The 9,098-nt window shown below is 38.0% G+C and overlaps 1 pseudogene; it reads left to right on the top strand.

Moving 5' to 3' along the window:
• Window positions 1-1,079: 1,079 nt before the first annotated feature.
• Window positions 1,080-8,034, top strand: LOC127684407 (olfactory receptor 4A15-like; annotated as a pseudogene).
• Window positions 8,035-9,098: the final 1,064 nt, after the last annotated feature.

Below are 9,098 nucleotides of genomic sequence, written 5' to 3'. Positions count from 1 at the left end.
TCCTTGTGTGTTTCAAAAGTCTCTGGATTCAAATTGCAATGTCATCATTTATACTTGAAGAAGACTGCTGTTTAAAAGTGGTTCTAGTATTTTATGCCCTCACATTCTCTGCAGTTTGTTTATCTCTTGTGGAGCTGCCTTTTGCAAGTCTTTTTTATTTATTTTATTTGCCATTAATCAGGTTCACATATTTAAGACATCCATTAATTATTATTTGTTTGGTACTTAAGACTCTGGATGCATTACCAATGTTTATAAGATGTTTCTTTATTTAATAAAGCCTAATATTTATTCAGAAAAAGTTATAACTTGAGAAAAATAAGTGCAGAGATATCAACTTTCACTCTTTGTGAGAGATTGTCCAAAGAAAGCCATTTTGTGGGAATTTGGAGACCCTTTCGCACTGAAGTTTGAGAATATCAGGTGGAATGGAGTGAAAGAAGAATCCAAAGACTAATTTTCTGAAGTGTTGAAAGTGAAAGCAGTGTGAAGATGCTCAAAAAGTCTCCACAGTCTTTCTCAGTCAGTGGTGGAAATTTGTGAGCCCATTCTGTATTCATTCTGTGATTTTCCTAGTTTATTTAAATATAGTTCTCCTATACATAGTCGTACCTACTATGAATTTACGTATGTGGTGTCTCTATCATGTCTGGCTAACACTATTTCACTACAAATTTCCAATAGTTCTGACCTGTATAAATTTCTACCCCAAACAACGTGTTGTTTTCTTCAACAAAACATTTGACTTGTAAATAGATGGTTGATATAACAATAACAATAATAAATATGTTATACAATATATTACATATGGTGTCTCAATTGGAGCTAAGACTCTACAATCTCCAATTTTCTGAATGCCCACCAGTTGTGTTACTCTGTGTGAATCTCTATCTACTGCATAAAGAAGCTTCTTTACTAAGGTTTAAGATACATTTGTGTATATGGATATAAAGAAAAAATTCTATGAGGCACTTTGATACAAGAAGAAGTTTATGTCATGGAACTTTAGTTAAAATTCATCATCTGCTCTGCCTGTAGGCTCTGACATCTGTGTAAGTTCAGCACTCTCAGAAGAACATATGGAAAAGGGAAACAATGTGACTGCATTTATCCTCCTGGACCTCAACCTAGAACCCGGAGGGTCAAAAGGTTCTGATTGTCTCATTCTTGCTCATTTACATTGTGACAGCACTGGGCAATCTGCTCATCATGGTGGCCATCATGGCTAGCCAGTCCCTTGGCTCCCCCATGTACTTTTTCCTGGCCTATTTGTCATTTATATCTATAAATGTCTATTCTATCTGCCTATATGTCATTTATATCTATAAACTGTCTATTCTACTGCCATTGCTCCCAAAATCATTATTGAGTTGCTCTATCAAAAAAAAGACCATCTCCTTCTGGGCTTGCATGACTCAAGGATTTTGTTTTTATTTGTAACTTTTTCCCATATATTCTTTCTTCACATTTCATATGATTTCCCTTTTCCTGGATCCCTACTCCCCAAAAGTGCCATGAGCTCTCTTCCTTCCCCCTGTTCCCAAATACACTCCTTCCCACTTCCCTGTCCTGGTATTCCCCTACGATGTTGCACTGAGCCTTTCCAGGACCAGGGTCCACTCCTTCCTTCTTCTTGGGCATCATTTGATATGTGAATTGTGTCTTGAGTATTCCACGCATCTAGGCTAATATCTGCTTATCAGTGAGTACATACCATGAGTGTTCTTTTGAGACTGGGTTACCTCAGTTAGGATGATGTTCTCCAGCTCCATCCATTTGTCTAAGAATTTCATGAATTAATTGTTTCTAATGGCTGAATCAGAATTGTTTCTAATGGCTGAATTAGTACTCCATTGTGTATATATAGCACATTTCCTGTATCCATTCCTCTGTTGAGGGACATCTGGGTTCTTTCCAGGTTATGGCAATTATAAATAGGGCTGCTATGAACATAGTCGAGCATAAATCCTTATTACATGCTGGGGAATCCTCTGGGAATATGCCCAGGAGTGCTATAATGGGGTCCTCCAGAAGTGTCATGTCCAGTTTACTGAGGAAACTCTAGACTGAATTCCAGAGTGGTTGTACTAGTTTGCAATCCCATGAGCAGTGGAGGAGAGCTCCTCTTTCTCCACATCCTTGCCAGCACCTGTTTTCTCCTGTGTTTTTGATCTTAGCCATCTGACTAGTGTGAAGGGAAATCTCAGGGTTGTTTTGATTTGCATTTCCCTGATGACTAACGATGTGGAACATTTCTTTAGGTGCTTATCATTCATTCGTTTTTCCTCAGGTGAAAATTCTTTATTTAGCTCTATAACCCATTTTTAAGGGGGTTATTTGGCTCTCTGGAGTCTAACTTCTTGAGTTCTTTGTATATCTTGGATATAAGCCCTCTGTCAGATGTAGGGTTGGTAAAGATTTTTTCCCAATTTGTTGGTTGCAGTTTTGTCCTTTTGACAATGTCCTTTGCCTTACAGAAACTTTCTAATTTTATGAGGTCCCATTTGTCAATTCTTTTTTTTTATGATTTAAATATTTTTATTTTCTATATTTTTGTTTACATTCCAAATGATTTCTCCTTTCCCGGATCCCCCCTCCCCATATGTCCCATAAAACTTCTTCTCTCCATCCATTCTCCAATCACCTCCCTCCTTTTTTTCTCTGTCTTTATGTTCCCCTCCAATGCTAGATCAATCCTTTCCAGGATCAGGACCTTCCCCATACTTCTTCATGGGAGTCATTTGTTATGCGATTTGTGCCTTGGGTATTCAGGGCTTCTGGACTAATTAATATCCAATTATCAGAGATTGCATTCCATGTGTATTCTTTTGTGACTGAGTTACCTCACTTAGGATGATATTTTCCAGATCAAACCATTTGCCTAAAAATATTGTGAATTCATTGTTTCTAATTGCTGAGTAGTATTCCATTGTGTAAATATACCACATTTTCTGTATCCATTCCTCCTTTGAGGGGCATCTGGGTTCTTTCCAGCTTCTGGCTATTATAAATAAGGCTGCTATGAACATAATGGAGCATGTGTCTTTATTGCATGCCGGGGAATCCTTTGGGTATATGCCCAGGAGAGGTATAGCAGGGTCCTCTGGAAGTCTCATGTCCAGTTTTCTGAGGAACCGCCAGACTGATTTCCAAAGTGGTTGTACCATCTTACAGCCCCACCTGCAGTGGAGGAGTGTTCCTCTTTCCATTTGTCAATTCTTTATCTTAGAGCATAAGCTATTGGTGTTCTGTATAGGAATTTTACCCCTGTGCCCATGTCCTCAAGGGTCTTCCCCAGTTTCTTTTCTATTAGTTTCAGTGTGTCTGGTCTTCTGTGGAGGTTCTTGATCCACTTGGACTTGAGCTCAGTACAATGAGATAAGAATGGATCAATTTGCATTCTTTTGCATGCTGACTTCCAGTTGAACCAGCACCATTTGTTGAAGAGGCTATGTGTTTTCCATTGGATGGTTCTAGCTCCTTTATCAAAGATCAAGTGACCATAATTATGTGGGTTCATTTCTGGATCTTCAATTCTATTCCATTGATCTACTTGCCTGTCACTGTACTAATACCATGTAGTTTTTATCACAATTGCTCTGTAGTACTGCTTGAGGTCAGGAATACTGTTTTTCCTAGAAGTTCTGTTGTTGTTGAGGATAGTTTTAGCTATCCTGGATGTTTTGTTGTTCCAGTTGAATTTGAGAATTGCTCTTTCTAAGTCTGTGAAGAATTGAGTTGGGATTTTGATGGGGATTGCATTGAATCTGGAGATTGCTTTTGGCAAGATGGCCATTTTTACTATATTAATCCTGCCATTCCAAGAACATGGAAGATTTTTCCATATTCTGTGGTCTTCTTTGATTTCTTTCTTCAAGACTTGAAGTTCCTGTCTTACAGAACTTTCACTTGTTTGGTTAGAGTCACAACAAGCTACTTTATATTGTTTGTGCCTATTGAGAAAGGTGCCATTTCCCTAATTTCTTTCTCAGCCTGTTTATCCTTTGAGTATAGGAAGGCTACTGATTTGTTTAAGTTAATTTTATATCCAGCATCTTTGCTGAAGTTGTTTTTAAACTGGAGGAGTTTTTTTTTTTTTTGAGGGGGGTTAGTTAAGTATACTATCATATCATCTGCAGATAGTGATAGTTTGATTTCTTCCTTTGCAATTTGTATCCCTTTAACCTCCTTTTGTTGTCTAATTTCTATGGCTAGAACTTCAAGCACTATATTGAATAAATATGGAGATAGATTGCAGCCTTTTCTAGTCCCAGATTTTAGTGGGATTGCTTCAAGCTTCTCTCTATTTAGTTTGATGTTGGCTACCAGTTTGCGGTATATTACTTTTATTATGTTTAGGTATGGGCTTGAATTGCTGTTCTTTCCAAGACCTTTAACCTGGAAGGATGCTGAATTTTTATCAAATGCTTTTTCAGCATCTAATGAAATGACCATCTGGATTTTTTTTCTTTGAATTTGTTTATATAGTGAATTACATTGATGGATTTCCATATATTGAACCATCCCTGCATCCCTGGGAAGAAGCCTATTTGATCATGGTGAATGATCGTTTTGAAGTGTTCTTGGATTCAGTTAGCAAGAATTTTATTGAGTATTTTTGCATTGATATTTGTAAGGAAAATTGGTCTGAAGTTCTCTTTTTTTGTTGGATCTTTATGTGGTTTTGGTATCAGCGAAATTGTGGCTTCATAGAATGAGTTAGGTACTGTTCCTTCTGTTTCTATTTTGTTGAATAGTTTGAAGAGTATTAGCATTAAGTCTCCTTTGAATGTCTAATAGAATTCTGCACTAAAGCCATCTGGTCCTGTGCTTTTTTGGGTTGGGAGAATGCCAATGACCACTTCTATTTCTTTAGGGGTTATGGCACCATTTACATGGTCTATCTGATTCTGATTTAATTTTGGTAGTTGGTAACTGTCTCGGAAATTGTCCATTCCATCCACATTTTCCAGTTGTGTTGAGTACAGGTTTTTGTAGTAGGATATGATATTTTGGATTTCCTCAGTTTCTGTTGTTATATCACCCTTTTCATTTCTGATTTTGTTAACTTGGATACTGTCTCTGTGCCCTCTGGTTAGTGTGGCTAAAGGTTTATCTATCTTGTTGATTTTCTCAAATAACCAGCTCCTGCTTTTTTTGATTCTTTTTGTTTCAACTTGGTTGATTTCAGTCCTGAGTTTGAGGATTTCCTGCCTTGTACTTCTCTTGGGTGTATTAGCTTCTTTTTATTATAAAGCTTTCAGGTGTACCGTTAAACTGCTAGTGTATGCTTTCTTTAGCTTCTTTTTGTAGGCATTCAGAGCTATGAGTTTTCCTCTTAGCACTGCTTTCATTGTGTCCCATAAATTTGGATATGTTGTACCTTAATTTTCATTACATTCTAAAAAGTCTTTGATTTCTTTCCTTATTTCTTCATTGACCACAGTATCATTGAGTACAGCATTGTTCAGCTTCCATGTGTATATAGGCTTTCTGTTGACCACCCTTAAAAGGGTAGTCTTTTTATTGAAGACCACCTTTATTCCATAATGATAAGATAGGATCATCTTATATCTGTTGAAGTCCAATTATGTGGTCAATTCTGAAGACCAATTATATGATCAGTTTTGGAGAAGGTACCATGAGGTGCTGAGAAGAACGTATATTTTTTGATTTAGAACAAAATATTCTATACATAAATATTAAATCAATTTGGTCCAAAACTTCTGTTAGCTTCACTGTGACTCTGTTTAGTTTTTGTTTCTGTGATCTGTCCATTGAAGAGAGTGGGGTGTTTAAGTCCCCCACAATTATTGTGTGGAGTATGATGTATGCTTTAAGCTTTAGTAAGGTTTCCTTTATGAATGCCAGTGCCCTTGTATTTGGGGCATAGATGTTCAAAATTGAGAATTCTTTCTGGTTGATTTTTTTCTTTTATGTGTATAAAATGTCCTTCTGAATACTTTTTGGTGACTTTTTGGTTGAAAGTCGATTTTATCTGATATTGGCTGCTCCATCTTTTTACCTGGGACCATTTGCTTGGAGAACTGTTTTCCAGCCTTTCACTCTTAGGTAGTGTTTGTCTTTGACACTGAGAGGCCTTTCCTGTATGCAGCAAAAGGTTGGATCTTGTTTATGAATCCAGTCTGTCAGTCTATGTCTTTTTATTGGAAATTGAGTCCATTGACATTAAGAGATGTTAAGGAATAGTGATTGTTGCTTCCTGCTATTTTTGATGTAATTTTTATATTTGTGTAGTTATCTTCTTTTGGGTTTATTGAAAGAAGATTACTTTCTTGTTTTTTCTTGTGTGCAGTTTCCTTCCATTTGTTGGTGTTTCCATTCATTATCCTTTGAAGGGCTGAATTTGTGGAAAGATACTGTGTAAATTTGTTTTTGTCATGAAAAACCTTGGTTTCTCCATTCATGGTAATTGAGATATTTGCTGGATATATCAGATTGGGTTGGTATTTGTGTTCCCTTAGGGTCCACATGACGTCTGCCCAGGCTCTTCTGGCTTTCCTAGTCTCTGGTGAGAAATCTGGTGTAATTCTGATAGGTCTACCTTTATATGTTACTTGACCTTTTTCCCTTACTGCTTTTAATATTCTCCCTTGTGTTCTCATGTATTTCTTTAAGAGAGTTATTTATGTCCTTCTTAAAGTGCTCCATGATGCCCTCCATCAGCATCATGTCCTGTGATTTTAAATCCAAATCTTGCTTTCCTGGTGTGTTGGGGTATACAGGACTAGCTGTTGTGAGAGAATTGGGTTTGGATGGTGCCATATTGCCTTGATTTCTGTTAGCAATGCTCCCATATTTCCCTTTTGCCATCTGGTTATCTCTGGTGTTCCTTGTGCCTGCTGTCACTGGCTGGAGCCTGCCCCTCCTATGTGCCTGCAGACCTATCTCAGCAACCCTGGGTGAGCTGCTTTCCCCAGGCACAAATTTCTGTGTTGCTTTCCAGTTCCTTGGTACAGGTGGAGTCCTGGTGGGGTGTATCTCAAGCACCTCTACTCTGGTGCACCCTGCCTACCAATCTGTTGCACAGTAACAGAAGCAAAGATGATGGCCAAGAACCACTCTCTTGTAGTTGTATTTTGGTAGGTAGCTCTGTGGCCCAGATCAGCCCTGAATGCAGGCTGTGCTGGCCCTCTTCTCCTCCCTGGCTCCTGTGTATATAGCTGGCTTCCTGCACTGCTTGGAGATGGTGATCTATGGCTGAGGGTGTTCCTGATCCAGAGGCAGAAACAAGAAGGCTCTTGCCAGAGGTATTGGGACTGGATCCTCAGATCTGCAGGGTTAGTCTCACCTATGCAGGCTGCCTCCTCCTCACTGGCTGCTGGCTTCCTGCACTGCTTGGAGATTGTGCCTGACTCAAGTTTTTGTAGATCATTTATTTACTGGAGCTGAGGTCATTCTTCTGGTGGTGATGACCTATGACCATTATGTGGCCATCTGTAAACCTCTTCATTATTTGATTATCATGAACCTGCAGGTGTGTGTTCTCATGCTGTTGGGTTCCTGGATTGGGGAATTTTTCACTCATTAATTCAATTCATCTTCATTTATCAGCTCCTGTTTTGTGGTCCAAACATCATTGACAACTTTTTGTGTGGCATTTATCCTTTGCTAAAACTAGCTTGCACCAATACTTACTTTATAGGGCTTTGTATGATTGCTAATGGCGGGGCAATTTGCACTGTCACCTTAATTCTTTCAGTTTCCTATGGGGTAATTTTACACTCCCTTAAGGCACATAGTCTAGAAAGGAAGCACAAAGATTTGTACACATGTGCTTCCCACATTGCTGTCGTCATATTATTCTTTGTTCCTTTTATCTTTTTGTTTGCAAGGCCTACGTCCACATTTCCCATTGATAAGTGTGCGACTGTAGTTTTAACTTTAATTACTCCCATGTTGAATACCTTGATCTACACCCTGAGGAATGGAGAAATGAAAAATGCCATGAGGAGACTTTGGAACACTAAAGTCACTTTAGCAGTAGAAACGTATTCTTCCTGCAGATCATGACATTCATTCTTTCATGAAAACAAGGAATTAATGTCTCAAAGCATATCCATTTGTATTGTTATTCTTTTTTTGTATATTATTTGTTCTGAAACAGTGATCTTAATTAATATTTAAATAGATTATAATTTATCCTTAAAAAGGCAATACAAGACTTAATACCTGTAGCTGCCCGCGGCCACATGCAAACCGGAATACCTGGAAGAGAATTCTGGGGGTAATGGGAAGGGGGTGAGAGAGAAATGAGTAGAGGCAACAGTTGCCAGTCAGGACTGACTTTAATATTATTATGCCAAGATATATAATCTTTAGGGAACAACACAGCCCCTCCCCCCAGAAGCTGATCACATCAAAGGGCAGGCTGAGAACTCCTTGGCTCCAATTCTCAGCGGGTCACCTGCTTCCAGTCTGGCGGGGTCTCTGCTGGTTTCCAGGTGAGACCACCTTGAGGCCGTCTTGGTAGTCAAGGTGAAAGCGCCTTATTGTTCCAAGGAACAAAGGCCGGAGATAACCCAGCGGAAGAGTGGGGGCTGCCAGCCGGCTCAATGCTGAGGGGGAAGGGACAAATACCAACTGATGTAAGTTTTTTTGATGAGCTATAATTTTGCCTTCCCATATACTTTCTACTTCTAAATTTATTTTTTGAACTTTTAATTATGTTTTTCTTGAAAAGTTACATATTTATAAAGTAATATATGAAGGTTTGTTCTGAACATATATTATAAAAAGTTTTAATTAAACTAGTTGACATTTTTACCTCTTTTTTGTGATTCCTATTTCCAAAATAGAAAAACATATTTATGTTTACATGATATGACATATTTCAAAACAAACTATGGTTTTGGAGAATAGTTCTCATTAGTCTAAGGATCAAGCACAATAAATTTCTAACTTGAGATTCAAAAATATTGTTTACAGTATCTAAAGAAATTTTTTGATCAACATATGATTGAGTACCTGGAATATTTGTCTTATGAGTTTGACCTTTAATATCATAATCTCTAGCAGTGACAGTTTTCCTTCAAAGTGCATAATTTTGTTCTATATTGCTGAATATAATTTGCTGT

This window comes from Apodemus sylvaticus, chromosome 5, assembly GCF_947179515.1.
Source record: "Apodemus sylvaticus chromosome 5, mApoSyl1.1, whole genome shotgun sequence".
Lineage (NCBI taxonomy): Eukaryota > Metazoa > Chordata > Mammalia > Rodentia > Muridae > Apodemus > Apodemus sylvaticus.
The sequence above is the reverse complement of the archived record's forward strand: the minus strand, read 5'-3'. Positions and strand labels throughout refer to the sequence as shown.